Below are 19,204 nucleotides of genomic sequence, written 5' to 3' on the forward strand. Positions count from 1 at the left end.
TTCACGCTGATCACATATCCTTTCCCACTCTCTCTGGTTACTGGGCAGACTTGCTAGCAGTATCCAGGCAGCTTGAAGTATCCGTTACTTACACAAACCTCCTAAAAGATTTCAAACACCAACAAAGCTGTGACTGTCCAATCAGGGACAAGGAAAAAGGGCGCCAAATTGGGACAACAAGAAGCCCATCCAAGATGGAGGACACAGAAGGGTGAGAATAACCAAAATGGTGATTCCCTGTTTACAGGGAGGGCGATTAATCATTGGGACAATTTACCAAGGGTTGTGGTGGATTCTCCATGTCCTGAGTTCTTTAAACGGATGCCTTTCTAAAGAGCTCTACTCTGGATCCGTCACTACAGTGGCCAACTTTCTAATTTGTGAAAACCAAACACTGAGCACTGGACTCTCCCTCGCCCCCTGCACCACCTCTTCCCCCCAAGGCCCCGCCCCCAGCTCAGCTTTCCCCCACCCCCGCCCATCACCTACTGCTCTCTCCACCTTCCTCTCCCTGACAGTTGAGCAGGGCTATAGGGGTGGAGGGGTGACTGGGATAGGATAGGGGAGGGAGAGCCATGCTCCAGGGAGTATGGAGTGACTGAGGCAGGATGGGCGGGCAGCACCCCAGGGGCAGGGCACAAAGGAGGCTGAGGGGGGGCTCGGGCAATGAGTCCAGCCACTGGCCCCACTTCTCAAAACTACCCGCTTCAGGATCCCTTCCCCAGGCACCGGCACCTCTCTCTGTCAGAGCCAGGCAGTTCCTGAGTGCTCCTCCAGCTGCAGCAGCAGATGCTCTTCCAAGTTCCCATCCTCCCAACAACAGAACGGAAGCCGAATAAGGACGGTTATTCAGGTAATCAGACTTTTGGTGTCCGGTCAGTAGTACTGAACACGCACTATCAGGTCCCCTTTTTGACTGGACTTTCCAGTCAAAAACCGGACACCTGGCAACCCTATCCGTCATGAGTTCTAGTCTGGATACAGGAGTTAGTAGGTGTGGGGAAATAGCAGGGGCCAGCATTCACACCAGTGCCCTAGTGTGTTGCTGGGGGAGGCTTCAGGAAATGTTAGTGATTCAGTAGAGGAGCTTTTCCTCTTGAATCACTTCTGAGCCTGTTCCCCCAATCTTGGGCTGTGTGACAGAAAGTGCGCTAGTGCAGAGGTATACGATGTGCTTCCCGTTACCTCTGAGTCGGTACTAAACCCCATTATGGCATTAGGAGGGGTTCTGTTGTTGGAATGCCATTTTGTGGTGGAGATGCAAAACCACTTTTGGCTACTAAAAATCCCAGACTCTCTTTAGGAAATTAAGGGGATTAAACCTAGCGTCCTGACCCAATTCCAACTTGGATAATGATATGCCCTAAATTCCCTTCCTCACTTTCTGAACTAATCTGATGTGCGCTGTTGTGTGGTGTTAAACAGCTGCATTGCCCCAGATGTGGTTGCATTTCAGTGGAGGGTGATGGTGGTAGTGTACTGTAGCTGCAGCGCTAGCAACAGCTAAAATTAAGGTTCCCCAACAGTTTCCATTCCAACTTCCTATAACTTTCCCAGATGAACTTTTTAGGCTGATAGGTTTCAGAGTGGCAGCCGTGTTAGTCTGTATCAGCAAAAAGAACGAGGAGTACTTGTGGTACCTTAGAGACTAACAAATTTATTTGAGCGTAAGCTTTCGTGGGCTAAAACCCACTTCATCGGATGCATGCAGGGGAAGATACAGTAGGAAAATGTACACTTCTACCCTGATATAACACTATCCTCGGGAGCCAAAAAAATCTTACCGCGTTATATTGAACTTGCTTTGATCCACCGGAGCGCGCAGCCCCGCCCCCCCGGAGCGCTGCTTTACGGCGTTATAGCCGAATTTGTGTTATATCGGGTCGCGTTATATCGGGGTAGAGGCGTATATACACAGTGAACATGAAAAAATGGGTGTTGCCATACCAGCTGTAACAAGATTAATTAATTAAGGTGAGCTATTATCAGCAGAAGAGAAAAAAAGCTTTTGTAGTGATAATCAGGATGGCCCATTTCCAACCGTTGACAAGAAGATGTGAGTAACAGAGGGGGGAAAAATTAGCATGGGAAAACAGTTTTACTTTGTGTAATGACCCATCCACTCCCAGTCTTTTTTTTTCTCTTCAAAATGCCTTACAGAAGTTTTGGTGCCACTTAACATTTTGATTAAAAAAAACTAGAACAACAAAAAATTAACACGTATTAAATTGACTAATGAATAGGTCTCAAAATGTAATTGTAAATGGAGAATGATTGGGTGTGTTATTGGTGGGGTCATACAGGGATTGGTTCTTGGCCCTATGCTATTTAACATTTTTATCAATTACCTGGATGAAAACATAAAATCATCACTGATAAAGTTTGCAGATGACATAAAAATTTGGGGAGTAGTAAATAATTAAGAAGACAGGTCACTGATTCAAAGTGATCTGGATCACTTGATAAATTGGGCACAAGCAAACAATATGTGTTTTAATACGGCTAAATGGAAACTTATAAATCTAGGAACAAAGAACATAGGCCATTCTTAGAGGATGGGCGGTGGGGCTCTATCTTGGGAAATAGTGACACTTCAAAACTTATTTATTGAATGCCAGCTTTCTGTTGCTTGGGCAGTCCTCAGGGGTGGAGTGGTTGGGTGGCCAGAGGCCCCCCCTACCGCGTTCTTGAGCATCTGGGTGAGGAGGCTATGGAACTTAGGGAGGAGGGTGGTTGGTCACACAGGGGCTGCAGCGGCGGTCTATGTTCCTCCTGCTGCCTGTCCTGCTCAACAATATGCCGGAGAATATGAGTTTGATCCTCGAGTAGCCTGAGCATTGCTTCCTGCCTCCTTTCATCATGCTGACGCCACATCTCCTCTCGCTTGTCCCTCCTGCCCTGGCATTGATTTTGTGCTTTCCTGCACTCTGACATTGTCTGCCTCCACACATTCTGCTGGACTCTTTCAGTGTGAGAGGACTGCATGAGCTCAGAGAACATGTCATTGCGAGTGCGTTTTTTTCGCCTTCTACTCTTTGCTAGCCTCTGGGATGGAGACGATACAGCGAACGTTGAAACACCTGCAGCTGCGGGAGGGGAAAAAAAAGGGAGAGTAGTATTTAAAAAGACACATTTTAGAGAACAATGGTGTCAAGGCTGCTTCCCCACATTGAACTTTAGGGTACAAATGTGGGGGCCTGCATGAAAACTTCTAAGCTTAACTACCAGCTTAGATCTGGTCCGCTGCCACCATCCCAAAGCTAATTCCTTTCCCTGGGTAGCCTTGAGAGACCTTCACCAATTCCCTGGTGAATACAGATCCAAACCCCTTGGATCTTAAAACAAGGAGAAATTAACCATCTCCCTCCTTTCTCCCACCAACTCCTGGTGGATCAAGATCCAAACCCCTTGGATCTTAAAACAAGGAGAAATTAACCATCCCACCTTCTTTCTCCCACCAACTCCTGCTGGATCAAGATCCAACCCCCTTGGATCTAAAAACAAGGAAAAATCAATCAGGTTCTTAAAAAGAAGGCTTTTAATTAAAGACAAAGGTAAAAATCCTCTCTGTAAAATCAGGATGGAAAAATAACTTTACAGGGTAATCAAACTTAAAGAGCTCAGAGGACCCCCCTCTAGCCTTAGGTTCAAAGTACAGCAAACAGAGATAAACACTCTAGCAAAAGGTACATTTACAAGTTGAGAAAACAAAGATAAACTAACATGCCTTGCCTGGCTGTTTACTTACAAGTTTGAAATATGAGAGACTTGTTCAGAAAGATTTGGAGAACCTGGATTGATGTCTGGTCCCTCTCAGTCCCAAGAGCGAACAACTTCCCAAACAAAGAGCACAAACAAAAGCCTTCCCCCTCCCCCAAGATTTGAAAGTATTTTGTCCCCTTATTGGTCCTTAGGGTCAGGTGTCAGCCAGGTTACCTGAGCTTCTTAACCCTTTACAGGGCAAAGGATTTTGGAGTCTCTGGCCAGGAGGGATTTTATAATACTGTACACAGGACAGCTGTTACCCTTCCCTTTATAGTTATGACAAATAGGTACACTCTTCCACGGTGAACTAAGCTGTTAACATTACATAGCACATGTGCTTTCTTTACAAGGTCGCATTTTGACTCTTATATTGAAGGCCTGCCGGTTTGGTGTGAGAGATCACACACACAGGGCCAGCGAGCAACAGAATTCGGCTTGCAGGCAGCCATGGTAAGCCACAGTCTTTTGGCTTCTTTAACCTTCATAACATGTGGGAATGGTTTCAAACAGCAATGCTCTCATGTCCCATACCAAGCACCCATTGGGTTGGCCATTTAAAATGGGTTGGCCATTTAAAAGGAGGGGCTGTGGTTTTCGGGTTAACGTGCAGCACAAACCCAACTAAAGCCTTCCACCCCACCCTATTCTCTGGGATGATCGCTTCACCCCTCCCCACACCCCGCGTGGCGCACAGTGGGGATGATTTCTGTTCAGCCACAGGCAAACAGCCCAGCAGTAACGGCCACCTCTGAATGTCCCCTTAATAAAATTCCCCTATTTCAACCAGGTGACCATGAATGATATCACTCTCCTGAGGATAACATGGAGAGATAAAGAACAGATGTTGCTTGAATGCCAGCAAACTCTGGGACCATACGCTGCCATGCTTTGTTATGCAATGATTCCAGACTACGTGCTACTGGTCTGGCGTGGTAATGAAGGACAGAATAAGGCTGCCCTCCCCAGAAACCTTTTGCAAAGGCTTTGGGAGTACATCCAAGAGAGCTTCACTGAGATATTCCTGGAGGATTTCCGCTCCATCCCCATACATATTAACCGACTTTTCCAGTCGCTGTACTGGCTGTGAATGCATCCTAAGTCTTCAGGGCAAATTAATCATTAAACACGCTTGCTTTTAAACCATGTACAATATTTACAAAGGTACACTCACTAGAGGTGCCTTCGCTGCCTTCAAGGTCTGTGAGCCTGCCTTGGGTGGGTTGGGAGGGTACTGAGTCCAGGGTGATTAACAGTTTCTGGCAGTCGGGGAAAACATTTTCTCCTCTTCCTTGCTGTGCACTAACTTCAACATCCTCCTCCTCCTCCTCGTCCCCCTCATCCCTGTTGCATGAGAGTCCATTGATGGAGTCAAAGCACAGCGGTGTGCTAGTTGTAGGGGCACCTCCTAGAATGGCATGCAGCTCATCATAGAAACGGCATGTCTGGGGCTCTCCCCTGGAGCGGCCGTTTGCCTCTCTGGTTTTTTGGTAGGCTTGCCTCAGCTCCTTAAGTTTCACGCGGCACTGCTGTGGGTCCCTGTTATGGCCTCTGTCCTTCATGCCCTTGGAGATTTTTTCAACTATTCCGGCATTTCGTCTCGTGGAACGGAGTTGGGATAGCACGGATTTGTCTCCCCATACAGCGATCAGATCTAGTACTTCCCATTCGGTCCATGCTGGAGCTCTTTTGCGATTCTGGATCTCCATGGTAACCTGTGCTGATGAGCTCTGCATGGTCACCTGTGCTGATCAGCTCTCCACGCTGGGCAAATAGGAAATGAAATTCAAAAGTTTGCGGGGCTTTTCCTGTCTACCTGGCCAGTGCATCGGAGTTAAGAGTGCTGTCCAGAGCGGTCACAATGGAGCACTCTGGGATAGCTCCTGGAGGCCAATACCATTGAATTGCATCCACTCTACTCCAAATTCGACCCAGCAAGGTCGATTACAGTGCTAATCCCCTCGTCGGGTAGGAGTACCGAAATCGATTTTAAGAGCCCTTTAAGTCGACAGAAATGGCTTCGTCGTGTGGATGGGTGCAAGGTAAAAACGATCCAACGCTGCTAAATTTGACCTAAACTCATAGTGTAGACCAAGGCTTACATACAATGCAACTCCCGCACCTTTTCTGCCCTGCCTGTCCTTCCTGAACAGTTTATATCCACCCATGACAGTACTCCAGTCATGTGAGTTATCCCACCAAGTCTCTGTTATTCCGATCACATCATAGTTCCTTGACTGTGCCAGGACTTCCAGTTCTCCCTGCTTGTTTCCCAGGCTTCTTGCATTTGTGTATAGGCACTTAAGATAACTCGCCAATCGTCCTGTTTTCTCAGTATGAGACAGGAGTCCTCCCCTCTTGTGCTCTCCTGCTCGTGCTTCCCCCCGGTATCCCATTTCCCCACTTACCTTAGGGCTTTGGTCTCCTTCCCCCGGTGAACCTAGTTTAAAGCCCTCCTCACTAGGTTAGCCAGCCTGCTTGCAAAGATTAGGTGGAGCCCGTCTCTGCCTAGCACTCCTCCTTCTTGGAACACCATCCCATGGTCAAAGAATCCAAAGCCTTCTCTCCGACACCACCTGCGTAGCCATTCATTGACTTCCAGGATTTGACGGTCTCTACCCAGGCCTTTTCCTTGCACAGGGAGGATGGACGAGAACACCACTTGCGCCTCAAACTCCTTTATCCTTCTTCCCAGAGCCACGTAGTCTGCAGTGATCCGCTCAAGGTCATTCTTGGCAGTATCATTGGTGCCCGAATGGAGAAGCAGGAAGGGGCAGCGATCCGAGGGCTTGATGAGTCTTGGCAATCTCTCCGTCACATCGTGAATCCTAGCTCCTGGCAAGCAGCACACTTCTTGGTTTTCCCGGTCGGGACGGCAGATAGATGACTCAGTCCCCCTGAGGAGGGAGTCCCTGACCACCACCACCTGCCTTCTTCTCTTGGGAGCGGTGGTCGTGGAAGCCCCATCCCTAGGACAGTGCATCTCATGCTTCCAATCGGTGGAGTCTCCTTCTGCTCCCTTCCCTCAGATGTATCATCTACTACATTCTCCACATTAGTACCTGTGGAGAGAACATGAAAACAGTTGCTTACCTGTATCTCCACTGCTGGTACATGGACGCTCCTCTTTCTTCTTCTGGAGGCCACATGCTGACAAATGTCTTCACCGTCCCTCTGTCCCCACTGTGCAGCCTGCTCTGATTCTTCAGAGTGTTGTGCCAGTAGAAGCATATCCTGACGTCTGTCCAGGAAATCTTCATTTTCTCTTATGCAATGCAGGGTCGATACTTGTTTCTCCAGACCTCGAACCTTCTCTTGCAATATGGAGACCAGCTTGCACTTTGTACAGACAAAGTCGCTTCTGTCCTGTGGAAGAAAGACAAACATGGCACAACCTGTGCAAGTTACAACAGCTGAATGCTCATCTTTCATATTACCTTCCTTCTAAGAGCTTCCTCAGCTCTTGCAGTAACTACTCAGAGAAGCCTGCAAGATGAAAGCCTCAGTGGGCTCTCCCCAGGCAAACTCCCAGGCAAACTCCCTCTGTTAGCCTCTGCTGTTCGCCGCAAGAATGATTTAAAAGATTAGAAAACATGCTTTAGAGTGATAGACTTAAAGAGCTCAATTTATTTAGCTTAACAACGAGATGGTTAAGGGATGGCTTAAGTATCTATGGGGGAATCACTATTTAATAATAGGCTCTTCAATATATCACAGAAGGAAATAACACAATCCAGTGGCTAGAAGTTGAAGTTAGATAAATTTAGACTGAAAATAAGGTGTAAATTTTTAACGGTGAGGGTATTTAACCACTAGAACAATTTTCCAAGGGTCATCACTAACAATTTTGAAATCAAAATTGGACACTTTTTTAAAAGCTATGCTGCAGGAATTGTTTTGGGGAACTTCTGTGTTCTACTGGAGGACAGACAAGATGATCATAATGGTCCCCTTTGGCCTTGGAGTCTATGACTCTTATTGCACACCTGTTGATAATAATTCTATCTGGACATCAGTGGGTTTTTGATCACATGACCACCACTACAGCTCCATTACCTGGTGCCTGTTTGGGGTTTCTGACACTTCACATTGTCAGGCTGGAGGAGTGTTTCTTTTGTCAGCAGAATTCTGTCTCTTTAGCAAGAAATGCCAGAATTCTCCTTGAAGTTGTTTGCCCTCCTTCTAGGCTGACCTTCAGTGGTGTTGGTGGTAGTGGCGCAGATTGTGGTGTAGCTGCTTCTTTTGCAGGTTGCCAGCCACATGCTCTTCGGAATCTACTGCTCTCCCAAAGCCAACGACAGTACCTGGCATTGTCTTCGCCTAGAATTTTTTTGCTCCAGTTTCTTGAGTCACTGGAGACTGATCATGTGATGGGCAGAAAATATCGGTGTCACATGGCTGGGGTTAATATCCACTGATATCACTCTAGGGCACGAAGTGGGCATTCACCCACAAAAGCTTATGCTCCAATACATGTTAGTCTTAAAGATGCCACAGGACTCTCTTGCATCTGAAGAAGTGAGGTTCTTACCCACGAAAGCTTATGCTCCCAATACTTCTGTTAATCTTAAAGGCGCCACAGGACCCTCTGTTGCTTTTTACAGATCCAGACTAACACAGCTACCCCTCTGATACTCTAGGGCAGCGGTTCTCAAACTGTGGGTCGGGACCCCAAAGTGGGTCACAACCCCATTTGAATGGGGTCACCAGGGCTGGAGTTAGAGTTGCTGGGGCCAAAGCCTGAGCCCCATGGCCCAGGGCCAAAGCAGGAGGGCTTCAACCCCGGGTAACAGGGCTCAGGTTACAGGCCTCCCACTTGGGTTGAAGCCCTTGGTCTTTACCCCCCTGGAACAGTGGGGCTCTGGCTTTGACCTCCCTGCATGGGGTGGCGGGGTTTGGGCGTTGGTCCCCACTCCTGGGGTGGTGTAGTCATTTTTTTGTCAGAAGGGGGTCACGGTGCAATGAAGGTTGAGAACCCCTCCTCTAGGGGTTACTTTTACACCCAGTCTTCTGAAGGACACGCAGTCACCTGCAGCACAACGCCAAGAGAGGCTCCCACCCTGTGAGGGGGAGAGGGGCAAACGCTGAGCCCGTCTCCCCTTGTGAGTGAGAAGAGCCTGCCGCTTCCCCGAGCCTGTCACTCCTGGGGAGAGCCTGACAGTCTCCTCCGAGCCTGTCACCCCTGGGAGGGAGGAGAGGCTGACTCCAAGCCTGTTATCCCCCGAGGGGGGAGAGCCTCCCACCCATGCGCGGATGAACGAGACCCTGGGCCTCGTCTTTGCCTCTTCTAAGATGGCGGTAGCGAATAGGCGTCGCAACTCGGTGACGCAGAACACCGGCGACACGACCATGGGGCGTGGCATCCCCAGGGCAGTTTGGCTTGTGTCTCCCAAGATGGTGGGGGCTCTGACGGTCATGCTGCAGGTGACGTAATCCAGCAGTGCCGCCGGGAGGGCAGCCATGCTCTTGGCACAGGACTCCTTTGCCTGTCCTAACATGGCAGCTGCGAGGCGCGAGAGGCCCGGCCTCGGCCCTGGCACTTGCCTTCCCTGCCTCTTCCAAGATGGCGGCGGCTGCACTGTCGCGCGCTCAGTGACGTGATCGGGCGCCGCCGCGGGAAGGGGGGCGGGGGAGCGGCCGAAGCGGCGCAGGCAGCGGCAGCAGCGGGACTGGCCGGGCCCCCGGAGGGGGGGGGGGGTGTTTAAAGGGACCATGTCCCCGGCGCTGCTGCTGCTGCGGAGGCCGGAGCCGGGCAGGAGGCGGCGGCTGCACCGGGGCCGCTGAGGAGCCCTGCGGGCCCGGCCCCCTTGGGCGCCCGGGAGGCGGGGACGGCGCGTGACCGGGTGAGTGTCCGCTGGGAGCCCGGCCGGCTGGGAGACAAAGCGGAGCCGCCGCCGGGGACTCGGCGCCCGGCCCGGCCCTGCGGGGAGGCGGCGCGGAGCCCGGGGAGCGGCCCCGTCCGGGGTGCTGAAACCTGGGCAGTTTGGGGTGGGGGCAGGGACCCAGGTGTCCGGGCGAGGCGCGGGGGGTCCTGGGGGTGGGGGCAGGGATCCAGGTGTCCGGGAAGGGGCAAAGGGGGTGCCGGGGGTCCAGGTGCCCGGGGTGGAGAGCGGTGGTTGCTGGGGGCAGGGACTTGGGTGTCCGGGGAGGGGAGCAAGGGGGGATGCTGGGGGTCCAGGTGTATGGCAAGGGGGAATTCTGGGGGTGGGGCACCAGGTGTCTGGAGTGCGGTGGGGCAGGGCCCTTGGTGTCTGGGTTGTGGGGGCAGCAGTGCGGCAGGGCCCCAAGTGAGGAGAGCAAGGGGGGAATTCTGGGGGTGGGGCCCCAGCTGTCCGAGATGGGGCAGGGACGTAGCTATTCGGGGAAGGGAGTAAGGGGGGGAGGTGCGGAAGGGCAATCTAGCTGTCTGGTTGGGACAGTGGAGGGATTGCTATGGGGCTGAATCCCAGGTGCCTGTGGATGGAAGGCTGGTGTCAGGGGAGGGGGCGGGGGGATGATTTAGGACTGGGAGCCTGGTGCTAGGGGTTGTTGGGGTGGCTGGGAGCCAGGTGTCCCGGAGAGGGGCTGATAGAACTGGGGATCGGCATGTGCCCTGGAGTTGATGGTGCTCTAAGGAGTAAAGCAGCAGGGAGGCTGGTGCCTGGAGATGAGTGCAGGGGGATGCTGCCGTGCTGAAAGACAGATGCTAGGGGTGGAGGGCAGACTGCTGGGGCAGGGAGGATAGGGGGCAGTGGGCTGATACCGCTCCAGGAATGGAAATGAGAGGGAAGCTGATGGGGCCTGGGGAGGGGAGGCAGCAGGGAGGTTGTCTTTTCACGAGGAAAGGGGGCCACGGGCATGATATCCACCTGTTATGAGCTGCCTGACATTTAGGTTGTGAGCTCTCTGGGGCAGGGACTGTCTGCCTTGTTACTTGTCTGTAAAGCTCCCTGCACAGTGGGAACATGCTCCTTGATTGGGATTCCTAAGTGTTAACATAATGCCAATAACGATGAGGATCATCCTACCAGGCAGCCAGTGCATAAGGCACAATGCTTGGCATGGGGAGGGCTCTGGGATATAATGGCTTCCTACTGACAGGCCTGGCCCATGCTAGGATTTTCTCCCTAAAGTTTTCTTCCATTGCTGCTGCTGGTTCAGATACACCAGTGAGAGTGTTAGCATGGATACTATGCCAGCAGCTGTTGGCATTCTAACCACAGTGTAATTTAGAGCTGTATTGAGCGGGGTGAGACAGTAGGGTGCTTAAAATGCTGGGGGCTGGTTAGACCATGTGGCCATTAGTGCTCCCAGCACTGCTCCTGAAGATGGAGCACAGCTATTGGTAGGAAGGGTGAGAATTTAAAGGTGAAAAAATCCTACTATAGAGACAAGACACAGTGCCAAGTCTTTTGGAGTTAGGTGTAAAACCCCATAAAGTAACCGCACCAGTGGCGGGAGGAGAGATAGGGAACCTTTCTATTCAAGGTTCTCATGCCTGTCACTGTGCTGTCTGATCATCTTCCAGAAGACCACTAAGTGACATGACTCATCTGTTGCAAACTTCTTCCTAGCCAGTGACTGTGGTTGGATTATGTCAGGGTGGCTGATACAGCCCTCTGTAAAGGAGCTGTCAGGTATGCTGATGTTGCCCGAGTGTGTTATGTGCAGTTGATTGAGTAGGGATGCTGATAAGGTAGGGGATGAGTTGTGGCAGGAAGGCTGGTAATGCCCAAAGATTGAAGGTTGCTGGTGATCTAGGCATGGGAGGTGATGGGGATCTAGACAGGCTTAGGCAAAGAGGGCAACAGGGCAGTTGGCTGTACTTTAAGGATGTGATGCTAGTGGGGGCCCATGGAGGGAGGTAGCCTCCATGGTGTTGCCTGGGGCAGGGAGGCAATGGGCATGCTAATGGGTAAGACATCATCCCATGAGGTTCATCATACCTGAATTATTGTGCTCTATGTAGCCTCTCCCCCTCACAAGTACAGGAACCTTCGTTGTAGTATATTTTGTGCAGCCTCTGAACTGTCAGTTTTCTTCAAGGCTTGGATTTCTGTGTTGAGAGCCAGCAACTGCCTTGGAGGGAGCTGGCAGGGAGGGAGAAGCTGGAGGCTTTGGCAGCAGGTCTGAGACAGTTGCAGGTTTTGGCATAGAAGGTGATCAACAGTGAAATAATGTAACAATGTAGGCCTTTAAATAGCAGAGTACAGCCCAATACGGTGAATAGGCCAGTTCATCTCCCCTGCCCCTCTCCAGACCAGTTGTTTCAGGCTTTCTGCAGACTCAGGCATTGCTTAAACATGGGACATGTTTTGAAGGCTTGTTTTGCAACGAAAAAGCCTGGAATATTTTTTTAATTGGGGATGGGGGAGAAACAGAGTGTAATTAGATAGCAACTAAAAAACACCCTACAATTGTGCAGAAATGTACAAGGCCACATGACCATGGGACCCTACTGGTAGTGGGAAAGTAATGTTGACCTCCCGGGAGGGGAGAGGTGCCTCAGGGGTAGCTTTTCCAGATAATGTTGCTGAAGTCCCTGAATGCTTATATCTCTGCTTATCTTACTGCAGCATGAAATCTCGGGAGAGGAAATCTCTCCCTGTCAGATTCTTCAGTAAGTTCATTGTCATGGAAGACCCCGGGAGCCAAATTCCCTGAAGATCCTAGCACCAATCAAGTTCAGATAATCCAAATACCAACAAAGCCCCGTATAGATAAATGCTTGATGCTAGATTTGCCAGCCTGCCTAGCCTTGGCACTACAACTGTGTAAGCAGAAGAGAAGGAAGATCTCTGGGGATACATCCCTCTCCAGTTCCAGCTCTGGGAGAAGAAAAGCCCCTCTTCCTCTGCTAAATGTTGTCATTAGTGTGACTTCAGAGAAAGATTCATGCCATTCAGGCGCTTGGGAGATGTCTTGCTGATCTTTTGAGGTTTCTCTGAGGAAGGAAATCTTATGGGATCCTGTCTAACCTGACTTCACCCCTGATGTGGCATTGCCATTAAGGGGTGGGGGTGGGGGGAAGAATTGCTTTGGGAGCTTCCCAAGTTCCCTGAATTCCCATTTGATTGGATTCCAGAACAATTGTTCTTATTTTCATCTACCTTCATTGACTCACCAATGGTGGTTTTGCATCAGCTGGATATTTTAACCTGTGAAATTTAATATTGCATGCAAAAGTTAGGGTTCATTGGCATCTTTAACTTGGCATGGGTCTGTGCGCACCTCTCGTTAAAGGCTATTTTAAGCTGTTTTGTGCTGTTAAGTCTGTACCATGAAATGGGGTTCTCAGACTTGTTCATAGGGTGGAGTGCATCTTTGGGAAGAAGTGTGTTTAAGACAAATTCATGATCCCCTGGCTGATTATACAGCATCGCTGTAACGACTACAGCAAATCCTTCATGGAAGAGTAACATCAGGAAAGTGTTTGTGTCTATTTGTCCTATTTAAAAATAAGTTCATCACACTGTCTCCTGCTCCCCTTTCCTCTGTCCTGCTGTTCTTTTCCCCTGGTGCCTCTTCTCTGCTTCTTTCTCCCCTAGACTTTCCTTTCCAGCTGGTGGCTTTTGGATCTGTTGATGGCTCTTGGTGGTGACTGGCACTTCAGTCCGGCTGTTGGCTTTGGCCTCATCCTGCTTGTAGGTCATGTCTACACTACAGAGCCTATGTGGGCATAGCTATGCTTGCATAGCCCTAGTGTAGACACAGCGTAAGCTGATAGGAGTCCTTCTGCTGGTACAGGAATACTAATTCTTCGAATAATATTAGCTACACCGATAGGAGCACTATTCTGTCAGCACTGCAGGTTTTATTGGCATAGCTATGGTGTGTGTGTGTGTGTGTGTGTGTGTAAAAATCACACCCCTCACACTCCTAGCCAGTATAACTATCCCAGTATAAGTTTTAAGAGTAAACCAGGCCTTAGATAGCAGCAGCGTCCCCTGTTCTTATGTGCCTAGGCCCTTAGAGAAGACCCTGGGTGCCTGAAGAAGCAACTGGGAAGAACCTAGTTCCCATAGGCGCCGACTCCATGGGTGCTCCGGGGCTGGAGCACCCATGGGGAAAAATTGGTGGGTGCCCCGCTCCGCCGCCCCAGCTCACCCCCGCTCCACCTCCTCCCCTGAATGCACCACATCTCCGCTTTTCCCCCTGGCTCCAAGCGCTTGCACCGCAAAACAGCTGTTTTGCAGCAGCAAGTGCTGTGAGGGAGCGGGGAAGGAGGGGGAATGCAGTGCTCCTATCGGGGAAGAGGCAGGGCCGGGGCGGGGATATGGGGAAGGGGTCCAATAGGGGCAGGGAGGGAGTGGAGTTGGGGAGGGGACTTTGGGGAAGTGGTTGGAATGGGGATGGGAGGAGGCAGGGCTGGGGGGAGACTCGAGCACCCACCGGCACCAGAAAAAGTTGGCGCCTATGCTAGTTCCATGTAGCCTGTTGGCTCTCTGTGGACCAGAAATACATGCCCAGCAGACTCCGCCATAAAGTATACAGTGTGGGTAGCATGGGGGAAGTAACTTTTTTAGATGCGTAACTGTGCACCTGCAACATTCCATTTGCAAAGCTCTGGCATGGAAGAGCCTTGTTTGTTTTTGATTTTTAGGAAAGGAGGTGATTGCCCATACTTAATCACTTTAGCATTCAAATTCCCTGGTTCTACTTTGAAGCTTGCATCTCACGGAGGTGAATGGAGCAGGAAAGAATTTATGATGCTGCCATTTGGCAAGAGGCACTTTGCTGCAAGTCTGAGTTAACAGGACAAATGTGCATCTGTTTACATGGGTGGGGGATGCTGTCTTGGCAAAGAGGAAAGATAGAAACTTTTTTTTTTTAAGTGACACTGTTGAATTTTCAAAATGCTACAAAAATTGTTTGGTAGCCCCACAATTGAGGGATCTGCAACTTTTATTAGACCCCCTAGATTCCTGGTGAGGCAAATGTGAGCTCAGAGGATTGTGTTGTGTGTTTATGATCTTTCTCAGGCAGATTTTTCTGAGGAGCCTGAACTTTAAAAAGAGGTGTGGAGATCACCATGTCAGCTCGCTACCCATCATGCAATTTAAAAACAACTGAACAGGTGTTTGAGAAGGGAAAAATAGTGACACTCCATAGAAACTGGTTTACAAGGAGAGATTTTGACAGGACCGATTGGAAAGGAAAATATGTATTTTGCTAATGAAATAAGAATAGTCTTTCCTAACTAGAGGCCAGTTTCCATGTTCTCCTGAGACCAAGTATGGAAAACTTCAGGCCAAACACAAATTTGTGCCAAGTGATGGTTGAATGAAATCAGTAGGTCACATTTGAAATTGTTTTGCAATCTTTCCAGTAGCAGGAGTTCACCAGAAAGGGATACGAGATTGGGAGTGTGATGAGTCTTCCCATTCCAGCCAATTTGGCCATCTAGAAACCCAGGCCCAAATTCTGCTGCCCGTTGCCAAGATAAGCCCATTGATTTTGTGTAGTCACTGGACTAGAGTGGCTTGCCTATGTCCATGATTTTTTTTGCACTGGTATAGCTATACTAGAGTAGACGTGCTGGTGTCAAGGGGGCTTGCACTGATTGAGCAAACCCCGAAGGTAAGTTGCACTGGTGCAGTTTGTCTGCACAGGGGGTTTGCAACAGTACAGCTCCCTCCAAGTAGCTACGCTCATGGAAAGTCCTGAATGTGGACGTGGCCTTGGTTTCCTCCTTTTAATCATAGAATATCAGGGTTGGAAGGGAGGTCATCTAGCCCAATCCCCTGCTCAAAGCAGGACCAATTCCCAACTAAATCATCCCAGCCAGGGCTTTGTCAAGCCTGACCTTAAAAACCTCTAAGGAAGGAGATTCCACCACCTCCCTAGGTAACCCATTCCAGTGCTTCACCACCCTCCTAGTGAAAAAGTTTTTCCTAATATCCAACCTAAACCTCCCCAACTGCAACTTGAGACCATTACTCCTTGTTCTGTCATCAGGTACCACTGAGAACAGTCTAGATCCATCCTCTTTGGAACCCCCTTTCAGGTAGTTGAAAGCAGCTATCAAATCCCCCCTCATTCTTCTCGTCTGCAGACTAAACAATCCCAGTTCCCTCAGCCTCTCCTCATAAGTCATGTGCTCCAGCCCCCTAATCATTTTTGTTGCCTTCCGCTAGACTCTTTCCAATTTTTCCACATCCTCCTTGTAGTGTGGGGCCCAAAACTGGACACAGTACTCCAGATGAGGCCTCACTAATGTCGAATAGAGGGGAAGGATCACGTCCCTCGATCTGCTGGCAATGCCCCAACTTATACAGCCCAAAATGCCGTTAGCCTTCTTGGCAACAAGGGCACACTGTTGACTCATATCCAGCTTCTCGTCCACTGTAACCCCTGGGTCCTTTTCTGCAGAACTGCTTCCTAGCCATTTGGTCCCTAGTCTGTAACAGTGAATGGGATTCTTCCATCCTAAGTGCAGGACTCTGCATTTGTCCTTGTTGAACCTCATCAGGTTTCTTTTGGCCCAATCCTCTAATTTGTCTAGGTCCCTCTGTATCCTATCCCTACCCTCCAGCGTATCCCGGGAAGCATTTGTTTTGTTCTTTTGTGTGTGGGAGGGGGGTGGGGGTGAGAGCCTTTGCTTTTGTGTCCCTTGAGGTGGATGAAACACAAAACAAGGTGGGGAGTGTAGAATAGACCTCCGTGGTGGCACCCCAGCTAAATTTGTCCCATGGCACTGCACCATATAGATTTGAACATTTACCAGTTTACCTGGAGTGATAACACCAGCTGAAGGCTCAGTCTAAAACACATATTTGCAGTAGTTTAAAAAAAGGTATGACTTTAAACAGGTGTAGCTGCTGTATGTGTGGATGCTATTGGGTTAGCTTAAATCTTTTAATTGACTTAAGCTAAAATGATAGGAGAGCTACACAGCTGGTGCTTGTGCTGTGCCAAGGTGCTTTGGGTTCATCTGGTTACTTGAAGGGGGAATGAGGGACTTCGCCATGTGGCAATGTCACATGCCCTCTATTAACTTGCATTCTCTTGAGCTGACTGATGTGATGTCCGTCAATCATTGCTATATAATAAAATGAATTAGCTACTTACAAGTCTGTCCCTCTATCCTTTGGGGAAATGCTACCAGAGAACATGATTGTATTAGAAAAGTTAAATGAATTAATTGTGTAAAGTATCCAAAAAGCTACATAAAGCACAGTTTGGTAGTGGTGGATCACAGGTGGCAAAGGTCCTTTGTCTGTGTGCATCTGTACCCACAGGAAGCAGTCTGTGATTGAGAGAGTAGGGGCTGTCAGTTTGGGAAGAGAGGAAGAAGGTCTCATTTCCCACTGCTGATTGGATTCACAGCTGGAAAATTTTGGAGAGTCTTGTTGTTACCTGGGGTTTTTTGAACCCAAAACTATGGTAACTAGTCTTTGTTTTTCAGGCAGTTTCAGGACACAAATCGATGTGGACACAGCTCCTCTTATAAATAATTGGTACACATGAGTGCTTTCACCCAAAAATCCTTGTTTTTTATTGTCTCAAGCACACATCTAAAATAAGAATAGTCTAAAGAACCCCAGATATAGTTACACAAAGTCTGAGATGGTGTTGAGCGGTCAACAGCAGGTTTCCAGTAGCCAGCCTTCCGTCTAGCTGCTGGGGAGTTGGATGTCCGACTCCTAGCTTGTCAAAATCCTCTCCGATCTTCACCAGATTGCACAGTCTAATCTCCAAGACACCAGCAAGCCACTGCTGTTGTCTCTATCCCTTAGCGCCTACATGGAGTGGAGACGGTCTTCCTTCCAATGCCTCGGGTTTGGCAGAACTTCTGCAGGTCTTTCCCTTCAGCAAGCTGAAAAAGAGAGAGTGATCTGTGGGATGTGCTAGGCATGGCAGCACTGTCAGGCTCCACTGCACGGTGGCTCACTCTGGGAAGAATCCAATGTACATTGGGAGGGGCTGTCAATGAAACTGGGAGAGTCTATGGGCCATTGTTCTGCTCAGATTCATGTCCTTGGCGCCTGATATATAATTTAAGACTCCTCTCTTTTATAATGCTGTTCATTCTGCCTATTTGCCACCCAGATCAGACAACCTACTCTGCTATGGCTACTTCATTGTAAGACCCTTGGAAAACCCTCCTACATGTTCCTATGCTCTGGCGCTATCCATGATTTCTATTTCAAAAACACTATATTAGGGCCAGTACAGGGATGCCAAATCCTCTGCTTGCTTTATAGGCTAATGACACTGGTGCTCATGACCTGAATGTTCTTCCAGGAGCTAATCTACCACTGGGCTGCTGCAGAAACCAGGCAGCTCCTCTGCTGTGCTGTTTAGGGTCAGGATAGCTGGTGACTCTGGATGCACTTGAAGTGGCCAGGTATTGTATGCAGGTTCAGCAGAGAGTGTTCACTGCCTGTGATCCTACTGCATAACCTAGAACTGTGGCTGTCAGGAGAGTTCTTGGTGTACTCAGATAAAGATTCAGGGACAAAGGAGCAGGAGGGTACCAGTAAAGAGAAATTCTTATGTTGGCCTGAGCTCCAGAAAGAGCAGGGCAGCAGAAACTGATTCATAGATTTTAAGGCCAGAAGGAACCACTATGACCATCCAGTCTGACTTCTTGCATAACACAGGCCAGAGAACCCGATCTAATCATTTCTGCATCAAGCCCATAATTTCTTGTTGACTTAGAGTTTGTGTTAGAAAGAGACATCTAGTCTTGATTTAAAGACTTCAAGCAATGGGTAATGCACCACTGGTCCTAGATCAGTTATGCCAAGGGTTAATTGCCCTCCATTGGTTTTTTTTTCTTTTTTTTAAAGTGCCTTATTTTCAGTCTAACTTCAGCTTTTCTGTCTTTGTCTGATAAATTAAAGAGCCCCCTGCTACCAGAAATTTTCCCCCGTGGGTTTCTATAGACTATGCTCAAGCTACCTCTTAATCTTCAGTTGGCTACAAAGCTGGTGTCCTGAGTGAATTCCCTAGATTTGCTGGCCTATTCGTTGTTTGTATAACCACTTCCTTGTTCTGGGTTTTTTCACTTTCTCAGCATGCTGTTTGTATGAACTCAGGAATTCACAGGCTTTCTGTAGCGTGGTCATCCCTTAACAAGAGTGTCCTGGGGATGTATCTCCCACAAGCCCATTCATGATCTCACAACATCTTGGTAGCAGCTCCAGAGATCCTAGTCTCTGCTTCTCCCCTCAGTCTCTGGAGCTGGACAGGTCTGGAAATGCAGCCGTACAAGGTTAATTTGGTATCTGGAGCCCATCTCCTGCTTTTCCCCCATGCTCTAAGTAGCACTGCTTGGGTTCTCAAACTTGCCCTCTCCTGCTGCTCAGTGTCTTTCCTGCTGACCCCACTCCCAGTCCTTTTCCCTCTGCAATGTGTGGCATTGACAAAGGGTTATATGTGACTCCTCACACAGAAACAAACTATCCCTTTCTAAAAAGGAGGGAAACCCATGAGAACTCCCACAGACTCTAGTTGT

General features: G+C 49.3%; 1 protein-coding gene and 1 long non-coding RNA gene across 8 annotated transcripts in view; one reads left to right on the top strand and one right to left on the bottom strand.

Moving 5' to 3' along the window:
* Positions 1-1,639: 1,639 nt before the first annotated feature.
* LOC135977136 (uncharacterized) lies at positions 1,640-9,322 on the bottom strand. The gene is made up of 3 exons (XR_010594486.1): positions 7,819-9,322; positions 6,856-7,128; positions 1,640-3,086 (listed from the first exon to the last, which is right to left on the bottom strand). It is a non-coding gene; the product is annotated as an uncharacterized LOC135977136 (long non-coding RNA).
* Positions 9,323-9,451: 129 nt separating this feature from the next.
* The window catches only part of WIZ (WIZ zinc finger), a 119,198-nt gene continuing 109,445 nt past the window's right edge, over positions 9,452-19,204 (top strand). For 2 of the 7 annotated variants that reach the window (XM_005304390.4, XM_005304392.4), the window contains exon 1: positions 9,453-9,605. The gene's annotated coding sequence lies outside the window, so the exon portion shown is untranslated. Of the gene's footprint in view, positions 9,606-9,703; positions 9,727-19,204 lie in introns of those variants that run through there. The other 5 variants (XM_005304391.5, XM_065576330.1, XM_042842949.2 and 2 more) reach the window with 4 other exon arrangements.

This window comes from Chrysemys picta, chromosome 22 (genome assembly GCF_011386835.1).
Source record: "Chrysemys picta bellii isolate R12L10 chromosome 22, ASM1138683v2, whole genome shotgun sequence".
NCBI classification, from domain to species: domain Eukaryota; kingdom Metazoa; phylum Chordata; order Testudines; family Emydidae; genus Chrysemys; species Chrysemys picta.